Raw genomic sequence first — 18,305 nt, forward strand, 5'->3', positions numbered from 1 at the left:
ATCCTATCTAGATATGTGAACCATGAGGTTTGGGATCACCAAACATCTGCAAACCTTGAGGTTTGGATCACTTCCCATTTTGAATTGCAATCTTCCCTCCTCCTCCTCCTCCTCCTCCTCCTCCTCCTCCTCCTCCTCCTATACATTTTGGAGGTATACTCTTGCCATCACAGACAAAAGTGTGAAAACATGTATTTTTAAAACAAGTATCATTTTTTGAAATGTACATTTTTCAAACACAAATGCAAGTTCAGGAACATGTGAGATGTTCCCTAAAGTGCTGTCACATTCATGTTTGCTTTTGTGAACAAGAAATTTTAAAGTCAAAAATCAAGCGAAAGGAAAGGAAAGGAAGCATCCCAGTCATGTCCTTCCTCATCTTTAATTCTGGATTGGTGTCCAGGGTTTGTTAAGGCTAAAAGAAAGTATGGGATATCAAGAGAAGACCTACACTAGATCTTTCATTTATGAAGGAGCACAATCATGTTATTTATGGTATTTATGCAAAACACACTTATTACACTTGGGGCATGTGCTAATGAATACAGTCCAATGTCAAGAATGTTATCTTGTATTCCATACAAATGCAGTTGTTGGAGAAGTTGGAGGAGTTAGAAAGGGATTGCTTGCTCGAAATGACACTTTAACCTACATTTGTTTTGGTCACTCCATTAGCTGTGCAAAAGAATAAAGGAAAGGATGGAGATTTTTAAAATGTGTGTGTGTGTTGGGGAGGGGGGGAAATTACAGTTTCTCTTGCTCCCTCCTTCCCTCCCCTCAAAAAGCATGGAAAAAGAAAATGGGTAGTCCTGCTTGCTGCTATTTTTTCCTCATGGAGTAAAGCTAGTAGCCTCATTCCCCTCTGTCCAAAAGCAATTCCCAGAAATCCATTTCATTCCCTCTTCCATGCTGACTTTCCCATGAGCTAAATGTAACTTGCTTTTTAGCTTAGGATTGTACTTCAGTTTTCTATAGCTTGATAAGATGTTTTAGGAAATTTAGACCTTGATTGTTTTTCTCAGCCACTTTGCTGAAAAATATTTTAAGTCTATAAGTTACCCTGTTGTTTGCTGAAAATTAATTTTGTGAATGGGTAAGAACAGGCAGTGTAATAGCATGTGAAGTCCAAGTATTCTCTTGGATATGATGCAGTTACTTGGACCATTGCTTTCTTCCCAGCATTTCTTGCTAAATGTAGAATTTTTATTATTGCATTTATTTCTACTGCCCAGTAGCTGAATCCCTCTTTCTTTTACCAGAACAAATACAATGCATCTGGTTAGTAATCAATTGCTCTGCTAGGTAAGCCTAAAATTAAACAGTGGTTTACAGGTTAACATTCACTGAAAAGGATTCTCAGACTAAAGTCTCTGAAGGGAGAATAAAGCAATTCCAATTAATAGAATCCTTGAAGAACGCCAAGGCTTCATTTTCCATCCTTTTCCCCTGCCCTGACAATAGTACTTTATGCTATACAATCATATTCAGAACAGTTTGGCTTCTGTTATTAAGTATAGCATCATCCATTTCTGCCAGCAGCCCACTATTCTATGAAAATTTGCTCTTTTACATTAACACTGGAATATTCCATAGAAGCACCACAAATATTGGGACAGTGATTAAACTTCTGGTTGAAGAAGGCAATACAATCAGACCATAGTCTTTACCTCTCTAGATTTTCAGTTTTTTACAAAACCACATAGATTGCATTATTACATTGGCATTTTGCATTCAGTTTTATTCTAGATCTGTTTTATGTTTGCATCTACTTCCCAAGCATTGGAGAAGAATCTGATCATGGCCACACTAAAAGTAAAGTGAGGAGCAAGAATGCTGCAGACTTCCTCTCAGTCCCCACAAGAGAAAGTTTTGGAAGTGGAACAAGGAGGAAAAGATGTCCTGGCTGGAAAATGTCAACAGAGCAGTCAAAACAGTTGGGACTGTTGTGGGATTCTATCAAAATTCTTTGAGAACATATCTAATTTTTTTGGTCCTCTGCAATGTTCTAGAAGTGATTTTCTCCACCAAAAATGAAAGCAAAATTGCTTTTGGGTGGGACCAGTAGCGAATGGCGGGGATTGCATGGAACCCACGGGTTGCCAAGCCTTCTTAAGAGCTTTTGACATAAGGAGGTAAAACCCCCCCACAGCTTTTCCTGTGCACACACACAGTATTCAGAGGTCTCTCAAGTGCAGAAGATCTCTGAAGCCCTTCAGAGACTGTGAGTTCTTCTGCTGGTGGAAATGAGCATCATCACTGCCCAACTTTCAGAAGACCTGGACTTTCAACAGCACACCAACAGCTCTTTGACAAGCTGTTTGTTGGACTGCCAGGAGCCAAATTCTGCCCTGCAGAATTACTAAGATTTTGGTGGTGGCAATGTTAGTAACAAGGGAAGAGGTACACAGAGTACTGCATTGGCTCACATATGGCTGATAGACCACATATGAATGTTTAGTCTCTAACCAGTATGGCAGAATGTATGGTTTTGAGACAAAATGTGGTACATTTGAGCTGATATCCATCGAGACCTGAATTGCACATTAACAGCATAGTAAGGAACTGTATGTTTTCAAATTTGAAGGTTTTGGAGGTATGCATACAGATATATGGCTCAAATGTAACTTCTTAAGTGTGATTGCCTAATGATTGCATATGTTTGAGAGAAGTTTATAATACAGATAAACTTTGTATTGGAGCACTGTTTACTATATATTGATGCATATGACTTATTAAGTTATTTACCTGCTTCTTAGACGTTAAGGCATGGTCAATTTAAATGGGTTCTCTGTACCCTATTTACAAGTAAAACAAAACAATGGAAGATTAAATACACAGCTCCTATAATACAATAGACTGAAAATCTAACAATGCTTTCAATGTTTTTAATTTTAGACACAGAAGGATAAATATAGAAATGATCTGCCTTTGCTGAAATTTGTGTATAAGTTTTTAGATAGGGCTCTCTCTTTCTCTGTCTCTCTCTCTCTCTCTGTACATATTCCATATGCATACATTGAAAATGATACATTTCTTTGTACACCCTCCTGAATTTTTATGGAAATATAAGGTGCTATAGAATAATTTTAAACAAAGATATATAGATAAAATATTATTTTTGTTTTTAAGATTGAGTTTTATTTTGTTGAAATTCATGATAAAATATATACTTTTAAAAAATATAATTGTAAGTCAATAAAAAGGGAACACATGTAATAAGGAGTTCAGGACTTGAGTTGGATGATACAAATCAAGAAAGTCAACATGGTAATTTTCCAAATATACTGTTTCTCTTTCAAACTCTTCCCATTTTAAATCCAATCCTATCAGATTAATTAATAATACAACTTAGTTAAAAAAGTAATAACTCCAGAAAAACATCTTAAACAGGAAGATGGGATGGAAAAACAAACAAGAAGAGAGAAACAACCACATGTGTACTGTTGCCAGGAGCTCAACAGTGTTGGCATACACCTTGATTAAGCCACATTTCAGTAAGAGTGCTACCTAATAGTACGCTACAGGTATCTCAAGGCTGTCACAAAGAAGAAGGAAAAGACCTATTCTCACTCACCACAGACTGTAGGACATGGAACAATGAACTTACACTGCAGTACACCAGGTGCCATCTAGACACAAGGAAGAATTTCCTAATTGAAAGAACAATACAACAGTGGAACCAGCTGCCAAGAGAGGTTGTGTGCTCTTCCACACCAGAGACATTCAAGAAGAAGAAAGACAGCTATCTGAGTGGGATGGTGTAACTGGTGTCTTGAACCAGCAGGGGGTTGAATTCAATGGCCTTCTTGGCCCCTTCTGACCCTACTGTTCTATGATTCTGCAATTCTGAGATTCTGCAGTTCTATGTCGTGCCTGACACCTCAACAGAGGTGGCACCTCACGAGAAAGAGTCAAACACCCAAAGAGAGAATCAGACATCAGAACAGGAGGACTTATGCTTGAGGCCCTGTGGCCAAGTGACCCTCCCACAACCTGGCTTGGGAGTAGCTGAACAGATCGCCATCCCTCATCCTGACCCTTTACCCCTTGGACAAACAGCCAAGCCTCTGTCCGACCACGAGGGCCCCGAGGGAAAAGAGACTACACGTTCTGCCCCTGAAGAGCGTGGGCAGGATGTGCCCCTTCCTCCTGATGCTGAGTCTCCTGAACAAGATACAGAAGATGCAGAAGGCAGGATAGATTTGTCTCACACGACTCTTAGACATAGCTTATGCCGATTGGAACAAAAGGAGGCTTTGTCCCATCTCAGGGGGGAAAGGTGGGACAAAGAAAGCTAATCCCACGTGGGTTTTCTGAGGGACGTCACTAAGAAGATAGCAACTAACTTGTAAAGGTCATTGCAGTAGAGCTTATTCATAGCATCGAAAATCTTATAGAAAAGTAGCAAAAAAATACTTTAGTTTTATTGCCTGCATAAGTGTGGGTCATTTACAACTGTGAGCTGACACCTCACAACAGCTTGCTATCTTCTTAGTCAAACGCTCCTCCACAAACAAGAGCATTTTAGCCCACACAGCCAGGCAAAGGATTTTTTTTCTCTCTCTCCATTCGTTATTTTTCTTTTTCCACCCTTGAGCAATCACAACGATGGATACAGCTGCCCAAGTTCCTCCTGAAGTCCAGAGCCTGCAAGATGAAAACACTCTTCTGAGAAAGAAATATGCAGAGACAATGCAATGGATGGAATCTATGCAGATTGAGCTGGATAATTTTTGTGCTAAGCAGCAAACAGCAGCAGTTCCCACACAAGCTCAAGAGCTGAATTTAAGATGATGCCCGGTGGAGCTTCTTCCCAAATATGATGGGAGGAAGGAAGGATTTATGACTTTCAAAGCGCAGTGTGAACTCTACATTAACCTATGCCTTAATAACTTCATCGATGAAAAGACTAAGGTAGGCTTTTTAATGAATCAACTCACGGGGGCCCCAGCCTGCTGGTCAACAGCACTGCTGATAGCACGAGACCCCATATTAAATAACACCTCAACATTTATGGATGCCTTGGGAAAGTTCCTTGGCGTAGATTCTTGCAAAGAAATGGCCATACGTGAGATAAAGCATCTTAAACAGGGGCATGCCTCAGCCACTGAATATACAACTAAATTCCAACTCCTTATGAATGACTTGGGGTGGAACAAGGAGACCTTAATGGTGCAATACCAGGAAGGCTTGAGGGAGGAGGTTTTGGATGATTTAGCCCGCACGTCAATGCTAACAACTTTGCAGCAGTTGATGCTTCTGACAATACAGATTGATGCAAGGCTGAGAGGGCCCGAGCTAAGCAGGAACACTGCGCTGGCCTGCCGCCAACTAAAGAAAGATGGTCCCGCACACGGAAGCTAGGCCCCAACAACTCGCACCTGATAACTACGTTGCCATGGCAACACCTCAGCCGGAGCCGGAACCTGAGCCAATGCAGCTGGGAGCTGCCAGGCCTCACATTCCAAGGGGAGATAGAGCTTGCTGCCGCCCAACCAGTCCATGTTTTGTTTGTGGACATAACGGCCATCTGGCCAATCTTGTCCTTTGAGGAAGCAGGTGGGAAACTTCCAATCCCAGTGTCATTAAGCACCGCGATAGTGGGACCTGTCCATAAATCACAAGGGTACCTCTCCCCGGAAAAAACTCCTACGACCAGACACCTGCTGGTCAACGCCACCTTGCAGGCACACCCACAGCCTGCAATTTGAGCCACAGCACTGATTGATAGTGGTGCTACTGCTTCCTTTATGGATGAAGAATTTGCTAAGAACACTGCTTTCCTATGTCAATGCTACCAACCCCACTCCAGGTGGACTCTATCCAGAAATGTCCCCTGCAAGGGGGCCCCTCCTCCCGCCAATCCTCCCCCTTCACTCTACAAATTGGCAAACACTGCAAACAAATAGCTTTTTTATTAGTGAAAGACCTGCAGTACCCCGTGGTACTTGGCATGGCCTGGTTGATCAAACACAAGCCCCAGATATCTTGGGACTCGGGGCAGATACATTTCAATTCCACATTTTGTTCACAGCACTGCAGTGATCCTATGGCCCACACTCCTCTTATCTCCCCCCCCCTCGTCTTCCACCACCACCCTCCCTCCGCAATACCAAGACTTCTGGGACGTCTTTTACCCACAGGAGGCAGACAAGCTGCCTCTTCACCACTCATGTGACATGGAAATCCACATACAACCAGGAGCAACCCTCCCAGTCGGCAAACTGCGACCCATGTCACCTAAAGAGCTCCAGGTCTTCAAAGACTTCATATCCACCAATTTAAAAAAGGGCTTCATCCGTCCATCCTCATCACCCATTTCAGCGATGCTCATCATCGTGCCTGAGGAACCTAGAGCTTGTATTGGCTACCGCCGCTTGAACGCAATCACCGTTCCCAACACACACTCCATGCCAATAATCTCAGAGATTTTGGAACGCCTGGGCCAAGCGCGCATTTTTACCAAATTGGACCTCCGCAACGCCTACAATTTGCTGCGCATCCACCCTGGCTATGAACATTTAACAACGTTCTCATCTTGATTTGGCACCTTCGAATTTTTGGTAATGCCTTTTGACCTTGTGAACTCGGGACAATCGTTTTGCAGTTTGATTAACGAGATTTTCCAAGATTTTCTCAACAACTTCTTGATCGCCTACCTGGATGATTTGTCGAACTTTTCCAACGACCCTGAGTCTCACGTACGCCATGTGCAAGCTGTCTTGCAACGCATGCAAGAGCACCACCTTTCTGCTAAACTGGAAAAATGCGAATTCCACACCACCTCCCTCCTGTACCTCGGCTACTGCATTTCCCCAGATGGGCTGCAGATGGACCCTGAGAAGGTGCGGGCAGTCCTATCCTGGCAACCACTGCGGACAAAAAGAGAACTACAAAAGTACTTAGGATTCGCAAACTTCTATCGTTGGTTCATACCGCACTTCTCACGCTTAACTGCGCCATTGACGGACCTTTTGAAGGATAGGGGATGCCGCCTGAATTGGCTGCCCAATGCTGCATCCGCGTTTGACACTTTGAAACGCCAATTCACTTTGGAACACCAACTGATTCATCCCGACACAGTCGCGCCTTTCATACTACAAACTGATACCTCTGACAAAGCCATTGGAGCGGTTCTTCTACAACCACAAAATGGGGCCGTCACTGACCTCAGACCGGTGGCGTTCTATTCTCGCAAACTCTCAAGTTCAGAGTGGAACTACACGATTTGGGAGAAAGAACTGTTAGCGATCAAAGCTGCCTTAGAGGAATGGCAACATTTGCTTGAAGATTCTCCACACACAGTCCTCATCCAAATGGATCGCAAGAACCTAGTCCATGTCGCTTCTGCCAAAATACTCAACCAAAGGCAAGCACGATGAGCTCTATTCTTCTCCTGCGTTCACTTTCACATCGAATATATACCCCCTTCAAAAAAACCTCCTGGCTGACGCTCTGTCCAGGAAACCCGAATACTTCGGCAACAATGAAGTGCAGCCTGACCCAGCCCCGATACTGCCACCTGAAATGGTGGCCACAGTGCCCAACTCCATCTCCTGCAATGCCAACCTCCACCAAGTCCAACAAACTGACCCTCTCATCCAGATGAAGAGGGAACAGAGGAGAACGGGCACCCTTCCTGCCGCCTACTCATTTAAGGATGACATCCTACTCTACAACCATGTTCCATATGTTCCATTACCACTCTGAGAATGAATCTTGCAGCAATGCCACAACTCCCCATCTGCGGGACGTTTCGGAGTTTACAAAACGCTGCATACCCTCTCCAGAGACTATTGGTGGCCCCGCATGTACCATGACATCAAATCGTATGTTCTTTCCTGCCCCACATGTCAACGTGCCAAACGCCAACGGGAAAACCCTCAGGACTACTCCACCCAGTAGAAACCCCTCCTGGGTCCTGGCACACCGTTTCAATGGACTTCATTACTGATTTGCCCAGATCGAATGGCTTCACCACCACACTAGTTGTCACAGACCTATTCATGAAGATGGCTCACTTTATCCCCTGCATGGGGCTTCCCTTGGCCAAGACCACTGCCTTCCTATTCATCCATCATATTTATAAGGCACATGGGTGGCCTCTCGCTTTAATTACTGACAGGGGCAGTCAGTTCACATCCCGATTTTGGCAGGAATCCTGACCTTGCTCAGGGTTGACCTGTGCCTCTCTTCAGCTCACCACTCGCAAACTGATGGGAAAACGGAATGTCTCAACGCGACACTTGAGCAATACCTCCACTGCTATGTGAAGTATCAACAGGATGATTGGCTCTCTTTTCTCCCATTGGCAGAGTTCGCGTACAACAACTCCATCCACGCCTCTTCCTGTTAAACACCTTTCTTCGCAAACCTTGGTTACCATCCTTGGGCCTTTCCTTCAGCACTTCTGACTTCTGACGTTTCCTGCACGACTTGGCCTCAGTACAGTCCGTACACAAACAACAATTGGACAAGGCCAAGGCTACCTATAAGGAAGTCGTTGACCAACACAGACAGCCTGGGACTCTTCTGCATGTCAGCGACTGGGTCTGGTTATCCACCGAATTTCTTCCCCTTTTGGTGCCCACTCGCAAATTAGCCCACAAATGCACTGGACCATTCTGTATTGTCTCCCAAATCAATCCTGTGGCCTTTCAATTGGCTTTGCCCCCCTCCATGAGAATCCACCCAGCCTTCCACCTGGTACTACTTTCTCCTGCCCCATGGCAACACCCCCTCCACTCTCAACTTCCACCACCCCCACCCGTGATAGTTGATGGAGAGGAGGAATTTGAAATCGAAGACTAATTCTGGACTAATTAGTTTTTAGAAATCTTCAGTTACTAGATAGTATAGAAAACAAATAAATGAAATAAATGAAATGAAATGGCATACCTACATGCATGCACACACACATATGCTTAGTATGTGGATTAAGATGAAGCAGAGTTTCGGAATGGGGCTTAGTTCAGAAGTAGTGCAGCAGCTGAAGGAAGACCATTCAGTTTAGGAAAATTCCATTCTTGTCTTTGCCTCTAGTGATTAGGAATGAAAAAAGAAGCCAAGCCAAGCCAAGCCAAGCCAAGCCAAGCCAAGCCAAGCCAAGCCAAGCCCCCCCTATTTTGACATTCTTCAGGCGCAACATTCTGACCTGTGGGCTGAACCAACAGCTTTCAATTAGAGGAGAATTCATAAGCCAAACATATTTGAGGATGCAATGCACCAGAAAAGATACTTTCAAGATTGGAGTTTATTTTAATTTCCTGTTTATTTGACAGTATATACGTCCTTATCTGCTGAAAGTCATGAGGGCGGTTTACAATACTTTAAACAATGAAAAATCAATACAAACAAAAGTTACCATTAAAGACAGAACACCTTGTTTTTCCCTAGTTTCTGTATCTCCAGATTTAAGACCTAGTAAACTCCATGCCAATCTGTAGCCAAATGACAGAAAATCTTAATAGTTTTTTGGGAGGAAAATGTATTTAACTGCAAGTCATGCCTTAAAGTTGTTAACTTTACTCCTCTCCATGAAAGAATCAATTCAGAGGCCCAATTTAAAGACTCCTCCTAAACAAACATATCAAAAGGCATGTGCCTCAAAATGGATCATACAACCTGGTCAATGTTTTGGTGATCTTCTTTCACATTTCTCACACTGAATGTCAGAGAATTGGCTTTCAAGGTGACAGCAAAGTGGCATCAATTGTCTAACTTTTGGCATGTTTTGAATGTCAACTGCTCTCTGTTCTGCTGGCATCTAGTACCAAAGGAACAGTCTTCCCATCTGATGGCAAAATCTGCTTACTCAGGCCTGAGATGTAGCCATTTATCAAATCCATTACAGTAGGATTGGTTGGCTACCAATAGCCAGCAACCCTAGCCAGCATAGCATGAACTGTAGTCCAACAACATATGGAGGGCCACATATATCACATCCCTGGATTGTGAAAGTCTATCCCCCAGTTAGGGCTGATGGGAGATGTAGGCCAAAGGTACCCAACATTGCTTTATACCTGCTTGTGGTATCGTTACATAACTTACACTAGCTACATGTACCTACTCTGGCAGGGGAACTGATCAGTTACCTGCTTCCAGAAGCAAAATTTGAGCTCTGTACAATGAGAGCACATTAAACCACAATCTATAGCAGCATGACTCTATAAGGTGTAGGATTTTTAGTATCTGACAGATTGCTTCCTTTAATAAAAACAACATTAATCCCAGCTACAAGGATATATCTTTGGAAATGTGATCATGGCATTTACTAATCCCAACATTTCTAGCCTGCAAAGTTAAACAGCATCTTTATTATGTAGCCAGCATAATAAAACATGCTTTAAAAATCTGTTCTGTCTGTGTTTTGCAGAATCTGCAGGTTGGATTTATATAAAGCTGAACTCATTTGAATTTGTTGAGATTTTCTCCAACATCCTTTTGTAATATATCCACATATGTACGGCTCTGCTTATTCCACATTCTTGATATCTGGTTTTGATGCATTATTCTTTCTGAGCTGAAGTTCTCATTAGATAAGCTAGTTTCTGCACGCAGTGCTGCTGCAACTTTTTGAGGCCCTTAGGTAAGACAGTGGACCCCTTCTCTCCAAGACTCTACCTTCTCCACACCATCATTTCAAACTTCTCTTGTTCCTCATCCTTTTTCTTATCATTACCACCTTCTGCTTGCTTCACCGCCAGAGACTCAGTGAGCAAATCGTATCTACTAGTCCTCCTCCCTACCACCAACATTTCCTGGGCTGCAGTGAGAGGCAGGCAAAGAAGCAGGTTTCAGTGGTGAAGAGAAGAAGCAACCCCAAGTGGCTTTGCTGCCCCGAGGCTTTCTGCGATGGGTGCGGCATAAAAATGTTATAAACAAATAATAAATAACTTTTGCTGGGCGGTGGGCCTTCAGCAGGTGTCCCACCATGACACTGGTCTGGTCTATGCCGTGTTTTCGTCATTCTGCATTTGCCAGCACATACAAGGAACAACTGCTTGATGTTTAATCATGTTAACTGTCTGATCATGTTGTTCTTCCAGTTTGCATTTTATTTTGATCAAAATAAATACCTGGAGCAAACATTCAAGAAAATTCGATTCATAATTTGCAGAGGTGTGCATTTTCAAAATCTGCTTTATTGACATTAGATCATTATTACTTCTGTTCTGTCATTGTTAAACATTTTTCTTTGTTTTATTTTGCTAGGACCCCTCTAGCTTGACAGCATGCATCTTTACTGAGATACAAGTTCCATTGTGGTGGACCCAAACTCAATCATATTTCATTTCAAAGGGCTACTCAAAGTATGATGAGAGTTGGATCCAACTATATTTGTACAATAGGTTTACTACCAAGTAAGTGTATATAAGATTATAAACCACAGCCTGCTTCTGCATGCTATGGAGCAATTCCTATTAAACAACAACAATAATGCAAATAATGCAAGCATCCCTGTGGGCTTTTAGTTGGCTGTTTTCGTTGTGCCCCCCCATGAACCCATTCCACCGGGCTGCTCCATCTGACTCTTGTCACTGTGGGACCCTGGCTGCTGGCCCCCCGAGCCACTCCTGCTGCTGCTGCAGACCCATGCATCTGGTTGGTTGTTTATGTTCATGGCGGGACTGCAGGTGGCGCAGTGGTTTAAACTGCTGAGCTAACGGGCTGGTTGATCAAAAGGTCGACAGTTCTAATTCAGAGGACGGGGTGAGCTCCCGTGCTCTGTCCCAGCTCCTGCCAACCTTGCAGTTCGGGAGCATACAAATGCAAGTAGATAAATCACTTTGGTGGGAAGGTAACAGCATTCCATGCACTTTGGTGTTTCGTCATGCCGGCCACATGACCATGGAAACTGTCTGCGGACAATCGCTGGGTCCCTCGGCTAGGAAACGGAGATGAGCACCGCTCCCTAGAGTCAGGCATGACTGGACTTTAATGTCATGGGTAAACCTTTACCTTTACCTATGTTCATGTTAGGATTGTTTGAAAATATGGAAAAGGAACTGTGTAATATGGTTGGTGTATTAGGCAACTCATCTGCCTCCCAGTCAAATACTTCTGGGAAGTTTAAATCATCAGGTAATGCAGGTAACAATGTTCCCCACTATTATGAAATAAATTGCATTCCTTCTCCTCTCCCCACACTCCCTTTTTCTAGCTGTTTTTTGTTTCAGCTTTTGGGTGGTTTTATTGCTTGGCTTGGCTTATTGAGCAGATACGGATTCTCCTATTGCAGTGGTCACTGCTTGGGGAAGATATGGTGCTTGGGAGACTGATTGCCCAGCAAAGGAGAAGGGGGAATAGATGTCGTATTACTATTCTGATCTCTTCTGATCTCTCTCCCAACAAGACAATTCCCAGAAACTGTGCCAGTTTCCCCCCAGGGCTTGTTGATACATAATCAGTGCTTTCTCATCCATGATTTCATTGTGGATAAAGGCGCTGACCTGAGTTGCACTACCAATACCTGTGTGGGAGTGAAGGGGGGATGGCCTCTCCCAAATTATGCCCCTCCCAACATTGCCTAATGGACTGGTCAGGGGGGTGGCCATTGTCCTTAGGGTTCCCCCCTCCACAAGGCTCCCTGTCCATTTGAGGGCAGGATTTCTCTGTTTTTACATCTCACCTTTAGAATTCTCTTCCAAAAGAGGAGTGACTGGCACTCACATTAATTTGTTTCCATCACCAAGTAAAGGCCTTTTGATTTAGCATTTATTTTTAGCATTGTGCTTTTATTTGTTTTTTTTCTTTTTGCTGCTGTTTTATTGTTGTTTATATTATTGTTTATCCTCCTGCTTTTGCACCTTTCATTAGTATGATTTTATGTGGTTTTTAGCTTTTATTGTTTTATTCATTATTTTATGTCAGCTGTTGTGCTATGCATGCTATATGAGCATCCCAGAGAGCCCTTGGGTTATGGGGCAGCATGCAAAAGCAGTAAATAAAAACATAAATAAAGTTATCCAGAGGGTTAACTTTGAATTTAGCTCATGCAGAGCCATACACAGCTAAACATGGGTGCCATTTATCCCTTCTCCTATAGCAAAGGAAAGAGTTGTTTTAGAAAGTGTTGGAATAGGAAGTATAAATATGTTTTCAAATCAGGAGCTGTCGGCTAGAATTCAGAATTAAATATGCATTCTCTAGAAATGGCAGTATAAATTGATTATTTGGTATATCTCTTTCATTTGCAGACTGGGTAGGGCAGTCTGATAAAGGTAGGACAGCTGATTTAAAATGGTGCAAATGGCTTGTTGCTTTTCAGTTAAAATTCAAAATGTTTTTGAGTACTTTTTCATAGACGCTTTTAAAAACAGGTCCCCAAACATTTCCAATAACAGAACATTGTCATATAGATCCCATTCCTCGGTCATGATTTTGTATTTGTAAAAGCATACACCACTTCAATTGGAAACAGAGGCTTATATTTAAGACTGCGATCCTAAGACCCATTCAACTCAATGAGACTTCCTTCTACATAAACATACATACAATAGCATTGTAATTGTCTTACCTATTCTTTTATGTACTTTTATGGCCATGTGATGTTCTGCCACAAAATATTTGTTCCTCTTTAAGATACCACAAGATTCTTTATGGCGTTTGCTCCAGCATATGAACAGATATTATATAGTTTGTAAAATACAAGAGCAGCCACTGGAACATGAGATTCCAATTTGCTGGGAGTAATTACTAAGTAGGTGACACAGTTTGACTCGCTTTCAGAAGAATGCCTGAAAACCTAAAGTTTTCTGTGTAATTAATGAGTGGTTCATTCTACACTGTGCTTCGGAGCTCTGTGAATGATCATTCCATTACATGGAAAACACTTCAGCAAGATACTTCTTTAATGTAAAACAGTAACCATGATGCCTAAGTATAATGACTTCTTGAACAATATAATTTGGGGCTTCAGAAGGAGATAGGAGCTGAGCGCAATGGAACTTAGAACATTTGAAGCATTTCACAGGAGACTACCGTATGTATTCTGAGTCAGACCAATGGCCCTTTAACCCAGTACTGTCAACACTGCTTGGCTCCACAGGGATCCATGCAGGAACTTTTCCAGCTGCATGACATGATGTCCTGTCTCACCAGCCTGAAATCCAAGAGGAGCTAGTTGCCAAATGTATCCTAGCAACCAAGCATCGTGAGCCAGCACCTACATAGATTAAAGCAGGAGTGGGGAACTTGTAGCGGTCCTGAAATTTTGGCCTGTAAGTGCAGTGTTGGCTCAAGCTACTGGGGACTGTAGGTTGAAACATCTGAAAGGCAATCAGTCCTTCTTATGCTTCTTATGTTATTGAGCCCTGATCACATTGTTATCCATAGGTCACTTCTATAACCAGTTTCAAGCTAGCATTTATCCTGTACAGGAAAGGTCATGGAGGATTATGATACTGTAATATTTTAGATATTTACAACTTGGGATGTGAGAGAAATCTGCAAGGAATTCAGCAGGGTTTGGATTTCTGTGAATATGACATACAGATTTTGCAATAGACTGGTATTTTCTAGGTCAAGGTGGATTCTGAAAACATTTGGACAACTTTTACTTTTATTTTGAGGGGTGTGGGTTGTACAAATGTACACTGGGATTAACACACAAGCATGCATTAGTGCAAAGGTGCATTTGCAAACACAAACAAAATATCCGAGTCTATCAGTGAGCTGATGATGAAATGAAAAATATATGATAATTTGCAAAAAATATTTTTTTTAATTTGTTGTACTGTTATTATTTATGTATTTATGTATTCTTTGTGAGCCGCCCCGAGGCTTTGTTGCAATGGGGGCGGCATAGAAATGTTTTAAATAAATAAATAAATAAATAAATGGAACAGATTTAATGAACTCAATACATTCCTATTTAATCCCTCTTTACAACATTCAAGAGGTTCATTCAGTGTTTGAAATATGATAGGTTATGTCCATTCAGAGGGCTCTACTATGCTGTAAAAATTCTTCCAGTTATTTGAAGAAATAAATTAGCTATATGTCATTACCTTTTAATTTTTTTAAAGCCTCAAAGCAGAGGATGGCATCTTGTGGTCCTCCAGATATTCTGGCCTTTAGTCCTAAGAGCTCTCACTATTAGCTATGCTGACTAAGGCTGATGGGAGTTGTAAGCCAAAACATGGGCACATTCCCAAGTTGCCCAGTCCTTGCAAAACAACTATGAATTGACTTGTCCAAAATTTGGTGGATTCCATTTCCTTCATAATGTACTAACAAGCATGGAAATGTTACCCAGTTCTGACAATATATACTTTAAAAGTTGTAGCTGTTTGCTGTTTTCAAGATTACTGCAGGAAGGCTCAGTTTTTAATTCAATGTGAAGCAAGGTCTTGTATTGGTCCAAAGTGAAGTGCTCTGTTATTCCAAAGTAGAATTCGTTATTTTCTGTGCACATGTCCATTAAATACTGTAGATTCATGGACTGACCCTAACTCAGTGATATGAGGAATGTTTGAGGAATTTGGACTTTGACAATTCTGATATGAACTGATATGAACCAATGCATACCCCTTAAACAAATGGGCAAGAATTAGGTATTTATCACATTCTGAACTACTCTGTATGTAATGAAACAGTTCTCAGCCCAAAACATTCATTTGTTGTTGTTGTTTTGAAAAGACATATTTTTGAAACAGAATTTGCTTTGAAATGTACATTCTTTTAAAAAAATTAATTATTATTATTATTATTATTAATAAAATATTTTGAATGTTGTCAATTGGGGAAAGTTGTCTATGGGAAAAGACACAGACAGACCCTGAAACACCTTTTTTTTTGTCCCTTGCTAAGGTTGCTTTCCCAGCCTTAGAGAACAGGTGGTGTAGCCCTTTCTGGGAGCAGGAAGGAGCAGGATCAGAGCTCTGATTACTACATCTGAATTTGGAATACAGTCTCCAACCACTTATCTGAGAAAATGAAAAATGCTATGGCCTCTCAGACCTGAGATCCAGTGCGGCGTTGCGTTTAAGAGTGGGACTTTAAAGATCTGGGTTCAAGTGCCCACTCAGCCATGGAACTCACTGGCTGATACTGCATTGGTCATGGACTCACAATCTAATCTAACCCACATGGTTGTTGTTGTAAAGATAAATAGAGAGGCAGATAACCTTGTAAGCCACCTTGGCTTCCTTCCAAGCAGAAGAAAGTATAGATGTACTGCAATAATAATAATGGATTCCCCTACTCCATGATTTTAGGGAAAAAAGTCCAATCCTATGTATTGTTGTTGCTGTTTACTCCCCAGTTAATCTCATCCTGTTCCTAGGAAGCATGCACTGGATTGCTGACTTTTTGATATTTGCAAATTCTGACTCCAAGTGACTTGAAATGCTCTAACTTACTTGTGACCAACTAGTTCCCCTGAGCCTGAATAGGATGGCAGTTGGACAATCGCCATGTTTGAGCTTGCTGAAAAACACCCTCATGCTTGCTTAGTCAAACTGTATTGTAAATGTTATTTGTTTAGGTTCTCCAACACGGATGGCTACCCTATAGTCAGTGTGAACTACTTTGAATGATTTTCCATCCGAGCACATTCGGAAATTAACCTGCCTTTATATAGCCTCCAATTTGTTTCCATTTTTCCCCCTAACAGTGTAACAAAATTTTAATGGGGGCACAAATGTCAGAGCTATTAACAGGCAAGTATTTAGTCTACGGCTTGTTATAGTTGGCCATATGGATTTGTACTGACAAAAGTCAAACATCTGCTACCAGAAATCCCAGAACAAGCACAGCATACACCTTCCTTAGGTGCTCAGGAAAGTGTTTGTGAAAGCCACAACAACCCCTGAAACAGCTTTTCTATTAGGCACACTTATATCCATTTTAAACCTTTAAGCAGAGTCTTCATTTGACACACTCTATGAGAGCTACTACCACAGTTCTTAATGTGAAGATCACACTTGTAAGGAAAAGGTAGGAAAGGACAGAAAAGGGATATAAAAGAGGTACCTAAAACAACAAATACATTTGAGTACTCAGCTTTTCCATCTACATTTCAGCAGCCCAAAACCACAAGCAGTGTCCTGTACTTTTTTTTATAATTGTTCTGCAGCAGGGATGGATGCCTTAGTAACTTGTTGGATTGCATCTTCTTCTCTCCATTTTATTCTCACAACAACAACAATGACTTGGATTAGGTTGAGAGTCTGTGACTGGCACAAAGTCACCCAGTGAGATACATGTCTGCATGGGCTACAAGTCAGATCTTTAGAGTCCCAGTCCAGTAATCTACATTCTATTGATCAGCTTTTCTTGGGGCAGTGCAAATCAGGAAGCATATAGAAGGTCTCCAAATTCCATCCTGAAGTCTCTTTTCATTCAAATCCATCTCAGATTGTGAGCTTTGGTGTATTGTTTTTCCTTTTTGCATGAAATCCATGTGTATTTTATGCAGCTTTCTTCAAGTCTAAACACCAACTCTGTACATCTTCAAAATGTACGTATTCTTCTCCCATTAACTAAAGCATATTTCTCTGCATTTTTAAAAAAAGTATACATGCTTTTGAATACTTTTTTTTACAGGTCAGGGGATTTCTGTTAATATAGAAACATTGAGTTTGCCTGACTACATCTGCAGTCTTGACACTGTAAAATGAGTCAATCCTGATAAAAAATGAACTGGAACAAAGTTTTCATACTTCCTAGCTTTTCTTTCATTTATGCTAGTTCTGGGACTTCCAACATGGTGTTTGTGGACACAAATGTATCCATGTGCACATGGCACCCACATGACTTCTCACCCACTCTGATTTTTATTTTATTTCTTAAGGGTTTGTACCATTAAATTTGCTTCTAAGTGGGAAGGTAACATACTGCAATGCTTGGCACTACCCTCCAGGACCACCTCTACGTGAGCTCCGAAGACTGGCTTTGTATTCCAGAGCTCAGGCCCCATCTCTGCCTTGCATTGCTTCTCGACCAAATTACTTGATGGAAAGCCAGTACCTAGTTTCCCATGTCACCTTTGGCTTCAGTTTGGAAAGCCTATTGCTCATAGTCTGCAATTCTCACTGGCCCATGCAATCTGTCCGTGCCAGCCATGTTCATCAGCAAGTACCAGGTGGAACATCCAAGCAGGTGGGGATGCACAACGGTGGGAATGGAGAAGACTGAAGCAGAGTGTCCAATCCATGCATTGAGAGCTACTTGATATGCATTTAGTGTATCTCCCCCACCCTCTGCCACCAACAAATGCATTGAAAGAATAAAAGTAATGACATGCCAGCCCTTCTTGAGGGTAACTCTTATTATGTGGAATTCTATCATTTCCTCTCTTT

This window comes from Varanus komodoensis, unplaced genomic scaffold (assembly GCF_004798865.1).
Source record: "Varanus komodoensis strain SLA01 unplaced genomic scaffold, ASM479886v1 scaffold13_3, whole genome shotgun sequence".
In the NCBI taxonomy this organism is placed as follows: Eukaryota; Metazoa; Chordata; class Lepidosauria; order Squamata; family Varanidae; genus Varanus; species Varanus komodoensis.